The following is a 22,929-nucleotide window of genomic DNA, read 5'->3' as shown; positions in this document are numbered from 1 at the left end:
GTACTTCAGAATGACTGTTCTTGTAAATCCTTCTTCAGGGGTCCTTGCTTTAATAGTTTGTATAGTAGTAGGCATCCATTCTTATTTCAGTGCAGTTTCCAAAGAGTATATCAAATATTTTCATAATCCCTTGTAACTGAAAAATTGCCACCAGGTGCATATTTCCCTCTTCAAAGAAATGTGGCAAAAGTGTCCAGAAGTAATAAAGGTGATTCTTTGAGGCTACTTGCTGTACTTCTCTCTATGATACGACAGGGATACTATATTAAAAAAACTAGGTTGACACCAAAATGCTTTATGTTCATCGGCAGAAGAGAATAAATCTGTTTACAAAATGCTATATTGACATTGGAAATATATAAATTAGCACATTTTTACTTAAAGTGTATTTAATTTAGATGTGAACTGAACTTGCCATTATCACAGGCATGTAAATCACTGGCTACAGGTTGCAATTTCCTAAATTTCCAAGATTGTCTAAAGTAGTTGAATTACAGAATCTTCCCACCAAGTAATTATATGGTAATAATGCTTAGAGGTTTCATCCAAGAACAGGACTAAATAAATATAAGTTTATTTTGTAATTAGAAATTATGAGCCTATTCAGTGCAACTTTTACTATCTCCTGAACATCCTTCTCCCCAATCCCTTTCATCCACCAGCAAAACCACAAAATATACAACATACCTTTTAAACTAAAGTTGTGCCAGACAGCTTTATTTAGTCAGCTCACTGTTAGAAAGCCTTCTTTAAACAAAGTAAGTGTATTACAGCTATAATACATAATTAAAGAGTCAAGTTCACTGTTAAGTATGCTTATTCCATCTTCTTCCAAGTAGATATCTGGTGATTTGGTATCACAACTTCTAAATGAGCATTCACAATTTAATGGAAGGTTAAGAGGGGGAAAATTTCTACAACTGTAATGAGCATTAAAGATTTTAGTTTAGGAAAAGAGAAAATGGAATATACAGCAAAGTGCTACAAGACGGAGTCCTGTCTGCATTCAGATTTGTCTCTAATAAATAACTTCATAGACTGTAGCCATCTTGTCCCCAGAGCCAGTGACAATGTGTTTGTCATCCACAGAGATATCGCAGCTAAGCACAGATGAGGATTCTTTGGAGTATAAGAAAAAAAATTATATTTTCAATCCATAAAAAGACTTGAAGATTAATCAGAAAAGTTTATAGAGGGAATGCATGGGAAGGCTCATTTAAATATCTGCATTATAGATTGAGAGTGGAAATGGAAGGATGGCAGCTTTTGTTACAAGGCTATTCCTCCAAATTTGTCTCACCTAAAGCTTTATGGCAACAAAAAAGGGCAGTGAATGTTTTATTTAATGCTACAGAACTAGAGATCTATCAAACAACCAAAAGCAAGTAGACCATTCTATACATTTTACAAATAAAGAGTATTTGATTTTTATAAGTTAGTCCTTGCAAAAAAAGGAATCAAAAGCTGACATCTTTTTCTTTCCCTCCCTTTTTTGTTTTAAACCAGAAATCCTTATGAAGCAGCACTACAAAGTCCAACCAACACATATATATAAAAGAGAGTCCACAGAAGTAACTTTATCTCCTCTCAGTATTTCCCCAACACAGAAGACAATGCCTTGCACAAAACAATGTACATTACCACGGAGGATGCACATATGAAAAGATGCTATGGTGGACTTGGCATACGCAACAGTGTACAGCAGGTGAATGGAAGACAGGACACAACAGGATATAGTAGCTTTGTTTCTCCCAGCTTTTCTATCAACATGCAGATGGATCTTTTCTGAGATAATGTCTGTGTATGCACGTTGTCACATTTTACTTCCTGTTTTAGTGTATGCTTTATCTATATAAAATATATGTCTAAATTGTCTTTTCTGCCTGTCACTGCAAGAGCTAAATACTTCCCAGTAATGCAAAGTTTTTGCAAAGAAGCCTCTACTGAATGGTACAACACTTTCTTTCTCTACTCCTTATTATGAAAGCTGTATTGGGGAAGAACATCAGTTTTAGGGAGATCTGTTCTTGGAAGGATTATTTGGGCCTGCTGTGGGAAGTTGTTCCAGATCTGAGTACTCTCCACTAAGAAAACTCAGACTTCATATTTCTCATGCCAAGGCAAATAACACTGTCCCAAAAGGCAGAAACACTTCAGGTATCAATATAGCTGAGACCTGACCATTTAACCCAGAACACCAAGATTAACTTAATTTAAAAAATTCCCAGCACAGAGGCACTTGTAGGTCAAAGAGAGGGATATACCAAAATTCCACTCTTCTTCAATGACACTGAAGTTCCATTAAAATTGGGTACAGAGGTATTAAATACCATAGAAAGGTTATGACTTCCAGTTTCAGTCCACAGGACTCCTATATAAGGATCAAGTCTTCAACCTCAGGAGTCTGCCTGTTTAATCTACTGACTTTTCAATGTTAATACAAGATATGACACCTTAATGTTATTTATCTACATACTTTACACATGCAAGCTCTGAGAAAGCACTCCTTAGCCTTTATTCATCTCATCCCAGAAAAATACATGTTGAATATGGTTTTAATTATTTTAGATACATTTTGGATCTTCAGTGATTGCTAAGCTAACCACGTGACTTGGGTGCTGTTATTGCAGCAATATGCACAAGAAGGCAAGATAGTCTCAGAAAGAAGGGTATTAAAACCAATTTCAGATTAAAGGGTTACTTTATTGAAAGACCTAAATTACTAAAATGTTATAATGGACAAAAGTGTACACCTCTAATTACAGACAAAGTCTTAAAGGAACATATTAATGGCAAGAGTTCCCATTTAAAAATCCCTTAAACTAATGGTAGAACCTAAGAAGTGCAACTTTACTGCTCCATAATGTGGAAAACAGCTTTTAGGAGATTATTACCTGGAACATATTGGCTCCATAAGGTGTTTTCCAGGTATTAAGAAGATTATCTTTTCTAGTGCTTACAAACCATTTGCCTGCAAAAGATTGTTTAAAATGTTATAGTTGCAGTTTGTTTTCAAGAAATGCAGCCAAAGAAACAGATTAGTCATTAAAAAATTAATTCATACATCAATGAAAAACATTTGCAAAGAACAGTCACATTTTAATCGTTACACTAAGATGCTTGATCACAACATAAGTAGTTTATATAAAAAAAGCAGTCATGCAGAAACATTTTAATAAATGTTAATATTTAAACAACATCTAATTTTTAAATATCCTTATTTTTATTCAAAGGTAATCTTGAATAAATTTCTCAGGAGGGAAAATACTGGCATAGAAAGCTTTGCTTACCACAGTGAGTGAATTTGAGTGACAACACACAGCTCTCATGAAGATGCAGCAGATACTTGTCTGGTTTAGTAACATGTAGTACCTCAACATTACTGTTCTCCGTTTCCACTGCCAACCACACACCAGTTGGACAATAGCCGAATGAAAAGATCTGGAAGTAGTGTTACCAAAAATCGTAACCAAGAAAACTGTCCAAACCAAATGTTAGTTTAGAAAGTTGACATTGGGTTATGGCAGCACTGGGTACATGGGGGATTTTTCCTCCTAACATGCACACCAAGCTACTTGAGGGTACACATTATATACCGTAGAGTACTTGCATATTCATAGTACATTACATATTAATTTTCATTCATTCACAGGACTGGTTAAAAGTTTCTCGCTTCTAATGCAGATTAGTACGCATCCTCAGATAGCACTACTGAACATTTTTACTAACTACGCATGCTCCCCAAGTGGGGTTTTGCCCTCTTTCGGGGGGGCTATTTGAGTTGGAGATCACAGTCTCCCATTACCACAATTACCTTTGTCCTGCTTTCAACTAATTTTCTGAGGACTGCAACACCTTATCAGCTTGTCTCCTCTTGTGGCCTTTTTCACTTTTTTCACTTGCAGGCTTCTTTCTCCATAATTTAGATAACAGTGCTCTTTTCCCCATCTGTTCTCTGTTTCCCAAGGTTGACTCCCTTGATTATAAGTCCTTTCATTCATCAATTTTGATGACTTTAGAGGGTCATCTTGACCTAAGCTTTGTATACAGATTTGTTTAACATATAGTTAAACACTAAATCAGAGTTTGATAATTTGGGAGTTTAGGCAACAGTAGAACAGCATATGCTTCAGTCAGCTTAAATGAGCTTGAGATATTCAAAATCAACTCCTGCTATACTGTTAACACTATGCAAAATCAAATTTTGGTCTGCTACACAGTTTTAAAAACACACTAATCCAATTACTATAGTAATCAAGATGAATTAGTTCATGTAAACAAAGTTCAATTAAACAGTAATAATAAAGCACTGAATAAAGCTACAAAAGTTAATGTCCTAGCTTATCTGACAGTATTTAAAAATGTTTGTAAAATATTTTTGAACAAGGATCTACAGAAATTGTAACAGATTGTGCAAAGGAACACATTAGCAATTCTTTTATAAAAACAGTTCTCCATTGCTTTTATGGGAGAAGTACTAATCTGTCAAACAGAGTCATAATCCAGAAAGATATTTAGCTGTCATATTAAAAAAAAAAAAGAAAAGTGTGAGACTAAGTGAAAATTTCTTTTGGTATTCTCTTTGAACCTGTTTTTTCTTTTCTTTTTTTCTTTCCCTTTTTTTCTTTTTTAAGTGCTTATTTTATAAAGTCTTGACAGATTTTTTCTTAAAATGTCAAAATATCAGAGACTGAACCTGTGATGTAAAGTCATGTTGTTGTAGCTGTCTCCCTTATCTGAGGTCCATCAAACTATGGATGGGAGGATTGGACAATACAGTCAGATCTAGGGACCTCAGATTCCATCATTAGAAATGTCAGTACAGCTGGCTCCATCTGTGTGGCCCTGAAATTGCCTGAAAATACTGAAAAAAGATACATACATTCTCACAGTGGGAATGGTCAGTTCTGAGCATGTACTCAGAATATCTCCTTTTTGTTTCAGTGTCTTACACCCAGCTATTAGAGACAACAGTAACATAGATTCTAATAGCAATCTAAGATTAATTTTAATTCTGGGATGACCATGTGAATTTTGTGATGAATTCATGAAGCAATCTGAGCACTAATTTGATTTCAAGAAGCACACTTTAAGAGTCAGATTCACTGGGAATCTTTTGTTGACTGTGATACCTAACATTTGACAGGAAATGCCACATTCCCCCTGTAAGAGTCGGTCCAAAGAGAACAATATTGTCTCAACATTGCCAGCAGAGACCTGGAGATGGAATGCGGTCCTCATGGACACCAAGACACAAAGACCCTGGGAAAGAGAACTGCACGGTACGAGGAGTACTATGCTGCTCCCTGCTACCTGGGACTGAAAAGAACAACTACACCCTGGGAAGGAGAACTGCACGGTACGAGGAGTACTATGCCATTCCCTGCCACCTGGGATTGAAAGGAATGATTACAGTAAGACCGCATAATCACTGTCCAGAAGATGGATCACAACCACTGTCGTAGCAACAAACCAGAAAACTTGAACTTCAGGTGAGCTTTTCTTCATTATAATATCATTATAATACAAAACCACACCTCCTTGTCTGAAGCTACCCACCTCTAAGGCAAACCACGCCTCGGGCACTCCTCTTTGGACATGCTGGTAACCTTGCTCGAGAAGGCGGAGACTGGCAACAATCCATGGGCCAGAGGAGGAGCAAGGTGTGTTGCTTGGCATAAAAGATGGCTCCTTAGCAACTGAACTTTGGAGATCTCCCCCACCAAGGATCACAACAATCGGAAGGACCGGTGGGACGCTGCCTGGACCTGGGACCATAGGGACACCTTGGGCCCGTGGTGGTAGCTATAATCCTCTTTTCTTTTTACTTTACTTTTCCTTCTCTCCCTGTCACTCTATCTATAGCACATCGCTTTATGGGTAAACAATAAAGTTGTGCAGTTTGATCAAAGCATAACACCTTGGTGTGGTTGCCTTGATTTTTGCACTTTGAGATCATAATAAATGAACCATCACGAGTCCACTGAGTGGACTGTGACATTTCCTAAAGGAATGTAGCATGACAGTCAAAATTCACTTTCTTTAAAAAGAATATGCAGGTCATTAAATAGGTTTTTAAAAAGATCATTCTAAATGGGAGCATCAGCTGGGAAAAGCCCACCTTTACATGCAATACTGATATACTATTTATAATAATATATATGCAGTGCAGCATATAGGAAAGTTTTGTACTACTGGCTCCTAGATAACTGTACATTAGTTTTGAATAGCAGCCCATACTCCCAAGATGTTGAAGTGTGCAATGCAGGCATTTACACATATCTTTACCCAAGAGATACTTGCAAGAGTTTGCAGATTATCTTAGAGTTTTTACTGAATCTTTCTATATTTTCTGTTTGTGTAACAGTTAGTTATAGGAGCATTTTGATTTTAAGGAGTTAACCTCCATGTTAGAATTATGTTAACACTTATTAACCAATGACGTATGAATTGCTGTGCTGCTTGTTATCCGAGACTGTTACTTGAAGTCCCTATTCTACAGACCATAATACCCTTAGTCCTTATTCTCTAGACCATAACCAGAGCACCTAGGTTCTACTGTGTATAGGATGAGTTATTGGACAGCTTGGCAAGGCAGATATCCAGCCTTCCAACTTGGCAACAAAACTCACTTTTAAGGTGTCCTGAAGTGAACTACCTTCATTATAATACTAAAAATCACGCCCACAGGTCAAGAAGACCCTTGCCCAGGTGAAGACCCTTCCCTGCGCAAGCGCAGTAACAGAAAAGGATGACACAGCAAATAATACAATTATATGCAAATTACTAACCAATCATTGTAACTGGGAATGTACGGCCTTGTAATTTTGTGTATAAATGTAATGGTGAAATCTGCATAATTGTGCTTGATTTGTGGAGATGCCACCAAGCACCCAGCACTACAATTAAGGAGTGCCTGCTTCTTAATACTTCATTGGTGTTAAGAGGTTTGATTCCTGGTTTCGGTGACAGTTTTGGTGACCCAGATGGGACCTTGTGAGTGAGACTGGAGGGGATCGAGTGCTGATCAAGCTCTAGCCGGTGACGAGGATTTCTCGGGGAGAACCATTACCCTCGACCCATAAAGCTCCTCACAACGTTCTCTAGAACAAGGTAAGGGACTTCCTTAAAAAAAATGTTGCTTGGTTGTATAGCCTGCCTGTAAGGCGCCGAAAGTTGCGCAGGGTTGGGGCTCAAGGGTACCCGATTTGGTTGGTCTGCTCGTCATAAGCAAAAGCTGTTGTTGGTTTGGACATTTTGTTTGGTTGTGTGCACATTAGGTTGTACTATATATATGAATATATATATTGATATTATCATCTGCCTTATTGTTGGGTTAGACATAGACGTGCATATATTGATTATGTTATCTGTTCTGTTGAGTGTGTGAGTGGGTGACTGAGACATGCACGAAGCGAGTGTGGAGTCCGAATCCGCTGTTCCAACATCCCACGAGGGGCTTGGTCGGAGAAGGACGAAGTGTTTGATTTGATTGTTATATATATAAGGTAATAACTAAAAAAATAAATAAAATTGGTAACATGGCAACAAGACTTATAAAATTATTTAAGAGTAAAAGTGTGAGGAATTTAACACTGGAAAAAGAACTGCCCAAAATTACAACTGAAGATACACCAAGAAGAAGCAGCAAGAAGGATGACTTTAGATGAATGAAGAGGACTGGAGGGGAACCCAGCTGAACCTCTGATTACAATTAAGCTGGGAAATGAAGGAGTTAAATTTCTGGTTGATACTGGAGCAACATATTCTGTCTTAAATGTTTGTAAAGGGAAACTGGGAAATAAAACTGCAAAAATAATTAAAGCAACAGGGAAAGAGGAAAACAAGCCGTTCCTACAACCCTTGGATTTAAAATTTGGAAATAAAATAATTACACATGAATTTTTATACATACCAGATTGTCCGATATCTTTGTTACGGCAGGATTTACTATCCAAGTTAAACACACAGATATTTTTGAGGAAGAAGAAGTTTTCTTAAAAATCCCAGAATCAAAACCAGGAGAAATACTGATGATAGAAGAGAAAGTGAAAGAAATGCAGATACCACAAGAAGTGGATGAGGCTGTCATACCAATAGTCTGGAACACAGACATACCTGATAAGTGTAAGGCAGTGCAGCCTGTAACGATAGAATTAAAGGAACAGGCAAAACAGGTAAGAATTAAACAATACCCAATTAAGCCAGAAGTGAGACAAGGAATTAAGAAGTTAATTGATAAGTTTCTAAAATATGGCATTCTTGAGGAATGTGAATCAGAATATAAAACTCCAATCTTGCCAGTAAAGAAACCTCCAGGTGAATACAGACTAGTTCAGGATTTAAGGGCTATAAACCAATTAAAGATATACATCCTGTTGTTGCAAACCCATATACACTCTTAACTGCATTAAGAGAAAATTATCAATCGTTTACGGTGCTTGATTTAAAAGATGCTTTCTTTTGCATACCCTTGGAGAAGGAAAGTCGAAAACTGCTTTCGAATGGGAGAATCCACAGACAGGACGGAAGATGTAACTGACATGGACAAGGTAACCCCAAGGGTTCAAAAACAGTCCGACAATCTTTGGTAACCAGTTATTAAAGGAACTTGAACAGTGGAAACAAAATGATTCAGAACTAAAACCTGGACATTTACTTCTACAATATGTGGATGACATCCCGATTGCTACAGAAACAAGATCCACTTGTGTGAAGGTAACAATAGACCTTTTAAATTTTCTCGGACTAAGTGGATATAAAGTATCTAGAGATAAGGCTCAGATAGTGAGCCAAACTTTAATATACTTGAGCTTTTAGATTTCTAAGGGACAACAACAATTGGGAACAGACTGAAAGGAGGCAATATGTGGTATCCCTGAACCTAAAAATGTACATGAATTGAGAGCTTTTCTAAGAATGACAGGGTGGTGCCGGCTTTGGATAATGAATTATGGTTTGTTAGCAAAACCGTTATATGAAGCCCAAAAGATTGTACTGTTTGTGTGGGGCCCAGAACAACAAAGGGCCTTTCAGGACTTAAAACGGGCTTTGATGACTGCACCAGCATTGGGACTGCCGGACCTAACCAAAGACTTTCAGTTGTTTGTTCACGAAAGACATCTTGCATTCGGGGTGCTAACCCAGAAGATGGGAAGTTGGAAAAGATCGGTTGGGTATTTTTCCAAACAGCTGGGCATTGTAAGTAAAGGGTGGCCTAGTTGCCTTCGAGCAGTTGCTGCTACAATAATGTTGATACAAGAAGCTTGAAAATTAACCCTGGGAAGGATGATAATGGTATATGTACCACATATGGTAATCACTGCTTTAGAACAAAAGGGGGGTCACTGGATGTCCCCTAGCAGAATGATGAAATATCAAGTAGCCCTGACAGAACAGGATTATGTGATTTTGAAAACAACTAACCTGACCAATCCTGCAGTCTTTTTGAGATCTATACAGGAAGAAGAACAACTAGAACATGACTGTCTAGTGACCATTGAACATGTATACTCCAGTCGGGAGGACCTAAAGGATACACCATTGAAGGATCCTGACTGGGAGCTGTATACAGATAGTAGCAGCTTTGTGGAAAATGGCTGCCTGGAAGCATTCTGCAGGAATGGATGTAGTTAGCTCTGTTCTTTAGAGACAGAAACCATCAAGAGATTACTCATGAGGAAGGAAAACAGCATTAACATGAGAGCAATCCATAAAAGTATTGTATTCCTTCCTGGGTTTAATGAGCCATTTATACTTATGACAATGATAAAGTGTATTAATGCCAGAAAATTACATTAGGGAAGTACTTAAACTTGATCTACAAAATTCAGTAGTGAGAGGAATTTTATCTTAATTAGCATCAAAATGGAAAAAACTGAACCCAACCTGAAACAATTCAGGAAAGCTGTACTCAACAGCTTGTGTAGAAAGCTACATTTGCATACTTTGTTTATTTCAGCACATTAACCTCTCAGCAAGGGGAAGTTCAAAATTCCCTGAACACCTTCTCCTCCTCCCCCTTTGTTCCAGTGAGACTTGCTGTCACTTTCTAGGAGATGTCACAGAATAAATATTTGGGCAATTTTCTTCATTTGTGTAGCAATTTTTGTAGCAATTCATTATATCTCTACATGTACTGCACAGTTCTCATTTAACAGCTGCTGTAACAAGAAGCAACATCTTACCAAGAATGGTAAATGACATGAGAAAAGCTGCTAACAATGGTTCACCTTGTTAGCACATTCAAATAATTTGTGAATAACACTCAGGGTTATTTTTTATTGTCATGTCTAGACAGGGCAATGCATTCACACATACATAAACACAAAATGTGACACAGGCTTCAAATATTCTCTGAGAAGGCAGCTGCAAGACTGTAGAGAGCTTTGTAGCAGGTGCTGGAGGCCACGATTCCTGTGAAGGACCTTGAAGGCTAAAGAAGAAAGTAAGATAAGGTTGGCTGAATGCCTGGAAGAAAAATGGGATATGAAGCAAGGCTGGAGCAGATGCGCGATGCCATGTTGACAGCTGGCTGAGAACATGAAATTCACAGAGATAAGAAAGAAGAGAGAAAAAAAAAATGCAACAAGTTCAGTGTGTTTGTAACTTAGTAATTAACCAATTATATGTAGCCAAGTAGTGTGTGAACAGTATTGATTAACCAATTATAATTTAGTACGTTGTGCATGAACAAAAAATTAGGATATATAAGTGTGGGTTTTAGACTAATAAAGTGTCTTCTGGTCAAATTCAGGAGTTCATGCCTCAGTCTCCTCACAAGACAGAAATTTTTAACATGATAGAATATCAAGCTTTAAGACTGACAACAAATGTCAAAGTTTGTATGTGCTGTCTTTGATCTTTCCCCCTACTAATAGAATTTTAGGATATTAAGTATGTTTTAATTCATTTGGGGAAAAACACAAGTACTACAAGGAACATGCTTCTAACTCAGTTCTAAAATAAATGGCAAAATTAAAAATTAAGTATCAAGCTTTGATTTCAATGACAACACTCAAATAGCCACTGTTTTTTGTACCCTAACAATATCATTTCAGTCTTAACACAACCTGCTACCTTTTCCACCATCATATGCCACTTTGCTTACCAGACAGTCTGGCTGAGAGACAGGGCTCTCGTTGTCAGGGTGGCTAATATCCCAGACTTTGACACACCCCTTTCCACTTGTGTACACAGCTTGTGGGGTTGCTGATGGTAAGTGCACACACCACTTCCCCATGATTCAGAGTGCTGATCTGACGGGCATGGTGAGAGATTTCTGGACCAATGAGAGCATCAGGAGGGAAAGGAACATGCTGCATCTGACCATCTGCACTTACATGAAATGAATACGCTCTGGGGGATGGGGGTGTGTGTGAGGGGGGGGGAGGACAGTGATTTATTAAGTTATTCTTCAAGCCTATTTAAGAAAAGAGAATAAGATGGGTATGCAGTATGCATGTATACATACATATGCACATCAACAGCTTATCATTTTCCATTGTGGGCATTTATATTGTGCACCTAGCTCCTCTTGCAATTTTTGCAATAATTTGAAGAACAAATTATTCAGATACCTACAGTACAGATCTCAAAGCACGTGCTTGGGTACTTTTCCTTCCCTTTTAAAGTGTCAAGTTAAGGATCACCTACCAATCAATCGAGCTTTTACAACTCTTGTGATGAAGATTTCTGGCATGAGTGAGGAGTATACATGACACTTCTTAAATTTCAATGTGTGGAGAGAACAGTACATGTGGAAAAGGGAAGGAAAGACAGATCAGAGCCCCTGTGGAGGACAGAAACAGACAGCTGACTGTTGCAGAATATTAAGGGGGCAGCTGAATGGCAGGGGTCATTTGGATGTTCCCTTACTGACTCTAATGTGTGAACCTCAGCAAGCACTGCCAAGCTGACCTGAAGGCAGGGTCCCACACAGCTTGAGTGAAACTGCCTAGCACTGTATGTAAAGGTACACTGCTGTCAAGTATTTAAGTCCGCAAGGCACACTTGCTGACATCTGACATAACAGACCAGGAAAAAACGCACTAGGTTTTTTTCTTTCTTCTGGGCTTGTTTTTTAAAAACAGACTCAACAACCTCAAATCCCAATTTCTCTTGTCAGATCACTGAGAAAGAATATGTTGTATGACTGCCAGTTATGCCATCTGTGAATAAATTATCAACACCTTCATCTCAAAATATTTTCCGTGTCACATCTATTACAAGAGCATAAACTTTACAAGAGGGTTCATCTACAAGTATAGACGTATGCTTAATAGAAGGTTTTAATCTCCTTAGTCCTAAAAAAGTCACAATAGTACTGATGAAAAACCCATTTTCACAATGGTGAGGATAAGAATAACTCACCAAAAAAATAATTTCATGAGAATACTTAGAACATTTCCTTAATTGTTGCTTGAAAGTCACTGAAGAAGGCAGGCATCAGAATTTAACTATTTAATTTCTTATTTAAGATTAATAGCACATCAATATTAGAACAATAATTTTCAGCAGAATAAAATACAAATGCATTTTCACCTTTGTGTCCTACTCCTAGAACTTTACACGCCCTCCTTGTCCGGCCCCCTATTTCTTGTTCTGACAGATCTGAGTGACACACTGTATCATCATCCTCCTTTTTTTTTTTCATTAATCACATTCAAGAAAGGGTAGGTCAGATTTCTGTCATTGTTAGAAGCAGCAAATTGCCTATACGAGTAGAATTTTTGGTTCAGTTATCACTACAGAAAATTGAAAGCTCTTCAATATCTCTTTAATTCATTTCCTACAGTAAGGCACTAAAAAAGCAGCTGATGATGACCTGAAATCTGTAAAACCCCCCCACAAGTAGAACTTTATTATCATCATTTCTAATTTCTGCATAAAGTTTCAGTCACTCTCTGCAGAGCCATGTTGAGCACTTAATATATGATATTTTCATCAACCACTGTAATTTTTAACATGCTTATAAAGTACATAAGGAACATATTTGAAAAATTACAAAAATAAATCTTAGTTCTGGAATTATTTGTGACTATGTTATTCTCACTCTATTCATCATTCCATACCAGTATCTGTGATTAAACTGGTGCTTGCTTTGTTTGTTTTTAAACACTGTGAATTAATACTGCATGTGGCTTATTTGAAGAACTCTAAGCATCTTAGAAATATCTGACACTATAAACACCTGATGATCACCTTCCTCAACCTGCTGGCAACACCCCTCCTAATGCAGCCAAGTGTACAATTAGCCACCTTTGCCACAAGAACACATTGTTGGCCTCACATTCAACTTCTTGTCCATCAATGTTCAAATTCATCCTTGATGGAATTGATTGTAAAAGGTGACTGCCACTAACCAGACTTACCTTGTTGTTTCAAATGTTTCTTGTTGTGAGCCTACAACCATAAGAAGCAAAGCCTGTTAGAGTGGGTCACCTTTTCTGTGCAACTAGCTTCACCAAGGATGAACTTGAATGTTGAGAACATTTGAACATTATGGCAGAAAATTTTTATGTGCCCACCAAATGTGTAGGATGAAGATTTCTGCTCTACGGAATTTTTAATGCAAACAGCTAATCCTAGAAGCTATCATACCAAGTTAAAAAATCATCTTAGTCAACTACTAGGGCAGAGCAAGTAGCAAAAAAAGCTGAGTCGATAACGAATGTCAGAGTGAATGCAGGCTATGATTTATATGATGCATTTATATAAGAGAAGTTACAGGTACTAGGATTGATCACTTTTCCCATTATATGTTATCTATCTTATGTGTTTACAAACTCACAATCAGGTGAGCATATTTATTCATATGCATGCAGGTGTGTGAATACCCTCCACCCTGCTCTGTAAACACATTAATACATTAAACAGAGGAAGGGAATGGCAAAAAGTACATCCCCTACCCTTTAACCTTTCCAATATTACCTGGTCACTGTTTCTTGTGAGTATCACACAAGAAGTGGAAATTGAGGACCCTTACAGAAAATCTGGATCAATATGATTTGTATCACTGTTTTATTTTTTCCCTTCTTTTAAAGAGCTCTTCATATCTGTGTAATTCCTTTTCTTAGGCTCACAAGTGAAATCTGGTAGAGGAGTTACCTTTTATGGTCAGTTCCATCAAGGATGAATTTGAAGATTATGATACCATAATGCTTTTCAATATTTTCAATCAAACAAAACATTTCAGTGTTCCTTTTCAGACTGCTGTTTATAGCAGATGGTAAGTTTGCAAGTGATTGCCTAGCTTTTGTGAACAAAAAAATTATTTTTTGAACTAAGAAGCAAAGTACAGCAAAGATGGAAAGCTGAGATCCTATTCAAGTTTGCATTTCTAAGACCAGACAGTCAGATTCAGCATATAACACTCTACTGGGTCTGGCTGAGATGGAATTTTTCTTCATAGCAGCCCATATGGTGCTATGTATATGGTGCTATGTTTTGGATTTGTGACTAAAACAGCACTGATAACACATCAGTATTTTGGCTATTGCTGAACAGCGCACAGTGTCAAGGCTTTATCTTTTCCCCCCCTTCCCCCCCCTGCCCCCCCCCCGAGTAGGTTGGGGGTGTGCAGGAGGTTGGGAGGGGACACAACTAGGACAGCTGACCCAAACTGACCAAAGGGTTATTCCATGCCATATAATAAAATGCTCAGCAATAAAAATTGAGGGGAAAAGGTTCTGGGGGAAGGTAGCTGTTGCTCAGAGACTGGCTGGGCATTGGTCTACTTGTGGGAGGTAGCAAGTGGTTGCCTTTGCAACACTGGTTTTGTATTAAACCGACCGCTCACCCAACTTTACACACAGGTGATTGGATAAAAGTCTCTGGGCCACGTGGGGGTCCGTGTCGCTGACTGGTGGGCATGCTGCAGGTGCCTTATCAGAGTGTGCCGATGAGAGTGCGTTGATTCCGCGGTTCCCAGGACTTGCTCTGCACCTGGCTTCTTGTTTGTGCATAGCTTGTTTTCTTTCTCACACTGCTTGTTCCAAGGACAATTTAAAGTTGCTCTGCAGCTTCAACTAACAGGCCTGGGTTGTCCAACCCGGACAATGGTAATATATGCCCTCGGTCATTTAAAAATCCCTCTACAATCTTGCCCCATGAGTTGTCTTGCTTTTGCTTTTCCTTTTCTCTCTGCCATCCTGCTGGGGTAGTGGGGTGAGTGAGCAAGTGGCTGTGTGGTGCTTAGCTTCCAACTGGGGTTAACCTGCCACAAACACTTTGAAGTTCAGCTCCTTTTTTCCATCTATCACTGTCTGCTTTGCTCTATACCACCCAGTATTTGTCATCTGTTATTAGTCTTCATAACAAATTTACAAATACAATTTTAAGATTTAACAGTGTTTCACCTTCACTTTCCAAATAGCTATATTTATTCCTATTCATACAATAATTTTCAGTAGCTAAAGGGAATTCCAACTAGCAAGGGAACACAACTTCAGTAGACTGTTGACTTTTGAAGTTGAATGTTTGATACTCATGGTTTTCCTCCTGGGGTGCCTATCGGATTGGGAGGGATGCCTGGGATTCGCATGTGATGAGGTGGATCAAAACCAACCTGTAGTTTTCCCCAAGCAAAACAAAAAGTTGTATTAAAGATGGAGATAAGCAAAAGAAGACAGTTTAATGTCCTCCATATCATGCTCCCCAAATTACAGAGACTGAACCAGATTTAACAAGGGTCTTGCATTTATCATGAATTGCTCTTAACTCCAAATAGACTAGCAGCAAATGCTTACCACTGGAGATCTCCCATAAACTGCTGCTGCAGCTACTGCACTCATTTGAGGTAGCTCATTGTGTAGACTGGCATAGACAGCTCTGGGGCTGGTCAGCTCCCCATTCAAACCAGCATGTGGCACAATGTCAAATGGAGTAGGGTAAGGACGTGGCACTGCCATAGGTGTCCTTAAACCTGAAGCTATAAAGAGGAAAAAGAGAAGTCACACAGCCAGGCCAAGCTCATCAGATTAAATATAAATTTTGCAAGCTGTAGAGAAAATATGCTGTATTAAAATGCTGAAGAACCAGCTCAGCATTCAGTTTAAGCAGCTGTAATGTACAGCTTTGTCACTGTAGTTTTAAAGGGAAACTGTTTAAGAATTAATGGCTACAGTTTTCTATCATCTGAATATACTGATACTGACCTGGAAGTTTGCCAGGCACAGATCTCAATCCATGAGTGAAATTGCTGCCTAGAGCTTGAGCATCAGTCTGTGGAGTTGGGGGTATTTGATTTAGATACAGGGGTGGTAGAATTATCATTCTAATAATCAAAAAATAAAAAGATAGTTCATTAGTTATTTTACTTTTTGGTTTTAAATTAGTGGCTGAAAAAAAGAGCAGATGCAAGCAGAGCAGTGTGGTGCTATGTGAAACCTAGTTTTTAGACTTTGGTTTTAATATTCACTGGCAATGAAGAGAAGCACACAGAGACACTTAAAAGGACAGAATGGCTTTGAGAATTAACTATAGCCTTCAAATCTTTCTTCATTTGGGGCATCTGTATGATTCAGAATAAGTTCAATGACTGAAAATAATTACCATCTGAGTATTGGCAGCATATATGAACTCTGTTGGTTGTCTCAGTCTGCTCATGGTGGACCTGTTCACATTATGATTATGAGTTTCTGTGAGAGGCCACTGCCTAGTGAATAAGAAGAGCAGAAGAAAACCCATAACTAAGAAACAATTCATCCCTAAATGTGATGCTGATAACAGGGCAGAGACAGTAATCGGTATAAAGTCAGGAACTGTGCAGTGCTACTCTGGTGACAAGCTTCTGCATCAGACAAACAGCTGACTCCTGGGTCTGAACCTGTCATTCTATCACCTTTCCCGAGTACTACATTTACTTTAGGCTTTTATATATTTTATTTTTAAAAAATAATCACATACCCTGACCTGCAAAGAACAGAGAGGAATTACAGTGCAGCTCAGAAATGTGATCAATTATGGTCACAAACAGGAAAGGAAAGAACATCCCTGACTTGCAGGCTGTTCTTTCTTTGCACCATGATTTGTGAAGCAAGTCAAAGAAGGCTCTTGTAAATAACAGATTACTTTTTGGATAGAAAATAAAAATTATTGTTGCTGTATATCACCTGGTAATTCAAACAAAGCTAACAACCAAATTATATCCAAGCAGGGAACTGAACTTGCTGTAAACTACAACAAAAGAAAACAGCTCAAGGAGCCCTTCTCTGAATGATAATTTTTTATATGGGGGAGGAGAAAAACATTCAGCACAGCACATCCATCATCTATCCACATCAGCAGTTAAAATAGCCTCTTTTTATCCCCCAGAAGGCTGTGGACTTTATTATTTTATTAAATTCCCTAAAAACAGAAAATAAAGGAATTTTATACTGATGTTTCATAGTGTTTTACTGATAGCTTTAGAAATCCGAATTGTGTTCAGATACAGATCTGGTCAACATGTGTTTCAGCATATTATTACAGGTTAGCAGAATTCAGAAGCACTTACAAGGCTAAGTTCTTTGGATTTTGAGGAAGGAGTACTGCTGGAGGGTGCAATAGACACTGGACTAATTGCTGCATCTTTTTTCAGCAGTTGAGTCTTCTCCAACCCATTCTCTCATGGAGAGTGTGCTGGGCTCCCCTGGGGAGAGGAAGGATCCTAAACATCAACAACATAGGTTAATATAAAAACCTCATACTAAACACTAATGCTTGTCTTGAGCAATTCACACTTTGGAGTGAGGATCTGTCATAAAACATTACATGTTACTTCAGTCCATAAGTGATTTAAGCTGATACAATTATAAAATCAAGGCAGATAATCAAAGAAAACTATTTTTTTAAAGTCTTAAAATTTAATGCCATTAGCCATGAAAAATAATGTTAAAAACATAAGAATATTGAAATAGACAAGTAATTTTCCTTTTTCAGGTGACAAAGTGAGGCACTTGACATACCTGATCAAGTTCATAAAATAAGGACAGAGTGAAAAAAACCACAGATACCATTACAAGTTGCATGTTAACTGTTATGCTGTGCTGGCTGCAAGTATCTCAAGTAGACTTTTGGTTAGTAGAACAAACCCAAAAAGTTCCTTTGTAGAAAAAAAGTGTTACAGATCTGATTTGCTTTCTAAAGAAAAAAAGATCTGAGTGGATTCCTTCAGGAATTTCAAGTTCCATTATGAAGACAATCTTATTCATATATCTAATATGCACATGTATTGGGTCTGGCTGAGATGGAGTTAATTTTCCCCATAGCAGCCCTCACAGCGCTGTGCTTTGTATTGGTAGCTAGAAACACCAGTGTTTTGGCTACTGCTGAGCAGTGCTTGCACAGCATCAAGGCTGTCTCTCCAACCTTACCCCCTGCCTCACCAGTTGGCTGGGGATGGGCAAGATCTTGGGAGGGAACATAGCCAAGACAGCTGACCCCAACTGACCAAAGGGATATTCTACACCATATGACATCTGCTCAGCAATAAAGCTAAGAAAAGGAGGAGGAAGGGGGGCATTCATTATTTTAATATTTGTCTTCCAGAGCAACTGTTAGCGTACTTAAACCCTACTTCCCAGGAAGTAGCTGGACATCACCTGCTGATGGAAGGTAGAAAATAAAACTTTTGTTTTCCTTTGCTTCTGCATGCAGCTTTTGCTTTTGCTTTACTAAACTGTCTTTATATTGACTCATAAAGGTTTTTCCATCTTATTTTCTCCCCCCCTGTTCTGCTGTGGAGGGCAGTGATAGAGCAGCTTGGTGGGCACCTGGCATCCAGCAAGGGTCAATCCACCACAGTACTTTTTGGCACTGAACGTGGGGCATGAGGAATTTGAGATATTGATAGTAATTGGGAGAGGTAATGTGTTGGGGTCTGCAGCGGGTCTGCAGACAAGTTAGTTGACTTTAAGACTTTAAGACAGCCACAAATTGTCAGGTATAAACAGGATGTGAAGAACCGGAACTTAGAACCGCAGCATACGGGCGCCTAAAGCAACAACAAATAGCAAGCAAGAAGAAGAACACAAAAACCTATCAGGGTCTGACATGTACTGTCTAAGATATATAAATAATTTGTATAAACAATAAAGGCCATTTTGTCCAAACCCAGCCACAAAGACAGTGTTTTTTCAGTCCGCCTCGACCTGCGTCACCACATTTGGTGACCCCAACGTGCCGATGTGATCCCAGTAAAGGGTATCAAAAAGAGACCCTGAGACTGTGCCGATCTGACCCCGGTAAGGGGTGTCAGGAGCGATCCTGAGACTGTGACCAGCGGGTTGCTGGGGAGGCGGAGCCTGGTGAAGCAGAATAGCGCAGTGAGTGGCTGCAAGATCCCGGGAGAAGGTAACACCGGTAAGGTGAGCCACCAGGGACAACATGGAAACTAAGTTATCTAAAGAAGATACCATGGTGCTATTAATGTGGAAATTAGTATTAGAGAAGCGTGGAATTACTTTAGATGGGCTCCAGCTAAAAAATATGTTATTGTGGGCCAAAACACATGGAGTGGAAGCATCCCCTGCGACTGCTCTTAGTGTGTGGACCTGGGACAATTTAGGATCAACATTGACAGAAGCTCTGGAGAAAGGAGACAAAGAGGCGTCGGGGATTTTGCTTACATGGGGATTGCTTAGACATGCTGTAGGGGGCTTGCAAAATCAGCAAAATGCGAGCAGGAGCTTGCAAAGTCCGCAAGACGCAAGTGGGAGCTTGCAAAGTCAGCAAGACGCGAGTGGGGCCTTGCAAAGTCAGCAAAATGTGAGTGGGGGCTTGCAAAATCATCAAGACGCAAGTAGGGGCTTGAAAAATCAGCAAGGCATGAGTGGGGGCTTAAAAAGTCAGCAAAATGCGAATGGGGGTGTATCATTCAAACCTCCCCTGTATCCCCCTCCAGAATACAGACAAGAGGATGAGGGGGTGGGGGAGGGGGAGAGTCTGTGCCCCTTACCAGATGCCACTCCCCAATGCCCCGAATCCCCTAAATCTCTCCAACTGCATCGACTTATACTCGATACCGATTCCAAGGACGAGAACAACAAGCAGAAACCTGGGCGGACCGATACCGGCCCCCCTGACTCCCCCCAACATTTGTGCCGGCCCACACTCCCTCCTCCTCTGACTGCTCCGCTCCTCCCGCCCGCCCCCTCGGCTCTGGCCCTGCCTGCGCAGGATGGAAATGCCGAAAACCCGGATTGTTGTCCAGCTACGACAACGTTATCAGTCACAGGCAATGAAGAAGATGGTGGTGGTAAAAATCCAGTTTCCAGTGGTACAGTAATGACACGCAACCCTCGGCGATTTTGGCAGGCTGTAAGAGATGGGGCATTAAGAGATGGAAACTGGGATTTAGTAGAACAGATAGGCAGACCACTCCTTGATCTTCCTACTCCTTCCACCGATGCACCGCACGCATATCCTATTGTAATGGGAGATGCGGCTGCTCCTAAACCTCACGTTCACACACCATTTGCTTGGAAAGTAGTACAGGACTTCCAAAAAACTGTTTCTCAATACGGGGTGAATTCGCCACCTACAATGCAATTGTTGCGTTTGCTAACCATGGACGCTTTGACTCCTTTTATAATTTCTCAGCTGGGCAGATTATGTTCCAACTTGTGCAACTAGCCGTCTTCCACGTCACCTGGCAGACAGCTGCGGAACAGCAGGGACTGCAGAATAAAAACCTTCCACAAGATGATCCCCCGTTTGCTAATGGGCCTGATCTGTTGATGGGTCTTGGGCAGTATGCCAACCCTCAAGATCAGGCTCAGTGGCCCACCGTAGTATTAGATCAAGTAAAAAATACAGGCATGCAAGCAATATTGAAAACTGCACAATTAGCAGAGCCAAAACAGCGTTATACAACAATTAAGCAAGGTCCAAAAGAACCATTTTTGCTATTTGTGGAACAATTGCAACATGCTATTGCCTCTCAAGTGTTTGACCCTCACCTGAGTGACATGCTAATAAAGCAATTAGCCAAAGATAACAGCAATGCTGATTGTCAAAAAAAAATAGACGGATTGCCAGGTGAACCCAATTTAGAAGCTATGATATGATATTAGCCTGTACCAAGGTAGGCACCTTGGAACACAAACTAGCAGTAATGGCTGCTGTGCAAATGAAATGTTATTCTTGTGGTAAGTCAGGACACCATAAACAGAACTGCCCCTCCAAAAAACAACACGCACCACAACCTAAACTGTCCTCAGAGATAATTCCTTGTTTCCACTGTGGAAAGAAAGGGCATTTTGCAAAGCAATGTAATTCTCGTTACGATAAAGAAGGATTTCACCTACCATGCCAGGGAAATGCTCACAAGAGCGCGAGGAGGCACGCGATGACACAAGAACCTCAGGTTGTCATACCAACCAGACAGCCTTATGTGACCAATTATCAGGGAGGACCCAGGGATCAGCAGGGATGGATGTATACACCAGTGAATCAGTAACTCTAACCAACCATGGAGTGTTTAAGGTCCCTTTGAATGCTCAGGGGCCAATAGGTAAGGGCCTTAGTGCCTTACTAATAGGTTGAATTAGTACTACTTTGCAAAATATACAAGTCCATGTTGGTGTTATTGATGCAGACTTTACAGGTCAAATATGTGCCTTAGTTTCTACACCTGTGCCTCCTGTTACAATCCCAAAAAATACACGCCTTGCTCAACTTGTGCCTTTGTGAGTTGTGTTCCCCGAACAGAGCCTAGGCGGTGGGGTGATGAAGGATTCAGCTCCACAGGAATACCTCAAGTGTGTTGGACACAAGAACTATCTTCACAAGGACCTAACCTGACCTGCACTTTGGTGTTATTGGGAGGCACTCCTGCAGAAGTGAGATTGAGCGGTCTTCTGGACAATGGAGCAGACGTAACTGCCATATCAAGCAAAGACTGGCCACCTCAATGGCCTTTGGTAAATAACACAGCAGGAGTTGTAGGTCTGGGGGGGCATGACTACTAGCTACTTCTCTGTAAAACCTATACAGATCAAGACACAAGAAGGACAGACTGCCTCCGTCCGGCCATACGTTACCACCGCAGCACTCACTTTGTGGGGTCGAGATTGTTTAGGACAATGGGGAGTTCGTATCACCATGGATTTTTAACTGGGGCCACTGTATTGCAGGGAGTGAAACAGCCTACCCTTGGTCTCACTTGGTTAACTGACAAACCAGTATGGGTAGATCAGTGGCCCCTGCCCCAAGAAAAGCTGTATGCCCTGCATGAATTAGTTAAGGAACAGTTAGATGCGGGCCACATTGAAGAATCACATAGCCCATGGAACATCCCTGTATTTGTGATAAAAAAGAAGTCTGGTAAATGGTGATTGTTGCATGACCTGGGTAAAGCCAACACAGTGATGGCCCCTATGGGGGCCTTACAGCCAGGATTGCCATCTGCCACCATGATACCAATGGACTGGTGTGGAGTGGCTGGAAGAAAATGGGCATATTATGAGCAATCCAGACTGAATAACTTGGTTGTAATAGCAGGCCAAGCAGGCCGAAGCTGTAACAAGCTGCAGGTGTTGTGAAGGACATATGTAAGGCCAAGGGAGACAAAGAAACTGCGTATTCACAGAGAGGTAAGAGAATGGGACAGAAAGATGAGAAAGAACAGGATGCCTGCACAAGGGGGGAGCAGCGTGTGAGTGCCACACCGGGACCAATCATAGGGGAGGTGGAAGCGTGTGAATGAGTAGTTTTAACCTATCACCTTGTACATAACAAAGCATGCGTAGCGTGTGTATTTTTAGCTGGGGGTATAAATTGGTGTGGGTCTATTAATAGCACCTGTAGAGTATAAATTGCTGTGTAACCCTTAATAAAGTGGCACTAATTTGATCACATTGGTTGTATAAGTTGTGTCCGAGCCTTCTGCGTCAGCAGACTGGGACATTTTAGTTATTGATCTGAAAGATTGGTTTTTTACCATTC

At 39.9% G+C, this 22,929-nt stretch overlaps 1 pseudogene; it reads right to left on the bottom strand.

Annotated features, from left to right (window-relative positions):
- Positions 1 to 689: 689 nt before the first annotated feature.
- The window catches only part of LOC130142126 (transducin-like enhancer protein 4), a 42,942-nt pseudogene continuing 20,702 nt past the window's right edge, over positions 690 to 22,929 (bottom strand).

Source organism: Falco biarmicus, chromosome W, assembly GCF_023638135.1.
Source record: "Falco biarmicus isolate bFalBia1 chromosome W, bFalBia1.pri, whole genome shotgun sequence".
In the NCBI taxonomy this organism is placed as follows: domain Eukaryota; kingdom Metazoa; phylum Chordata; class Aves; order Falconiformes; family Falconidae; genus Falco; species Falco biarmicus.
The sequence above is the reverse complement of the archived record's forward strand: the minus strand, read 5'-3'. Positions and strand labels throughout refer to the sequence as shown.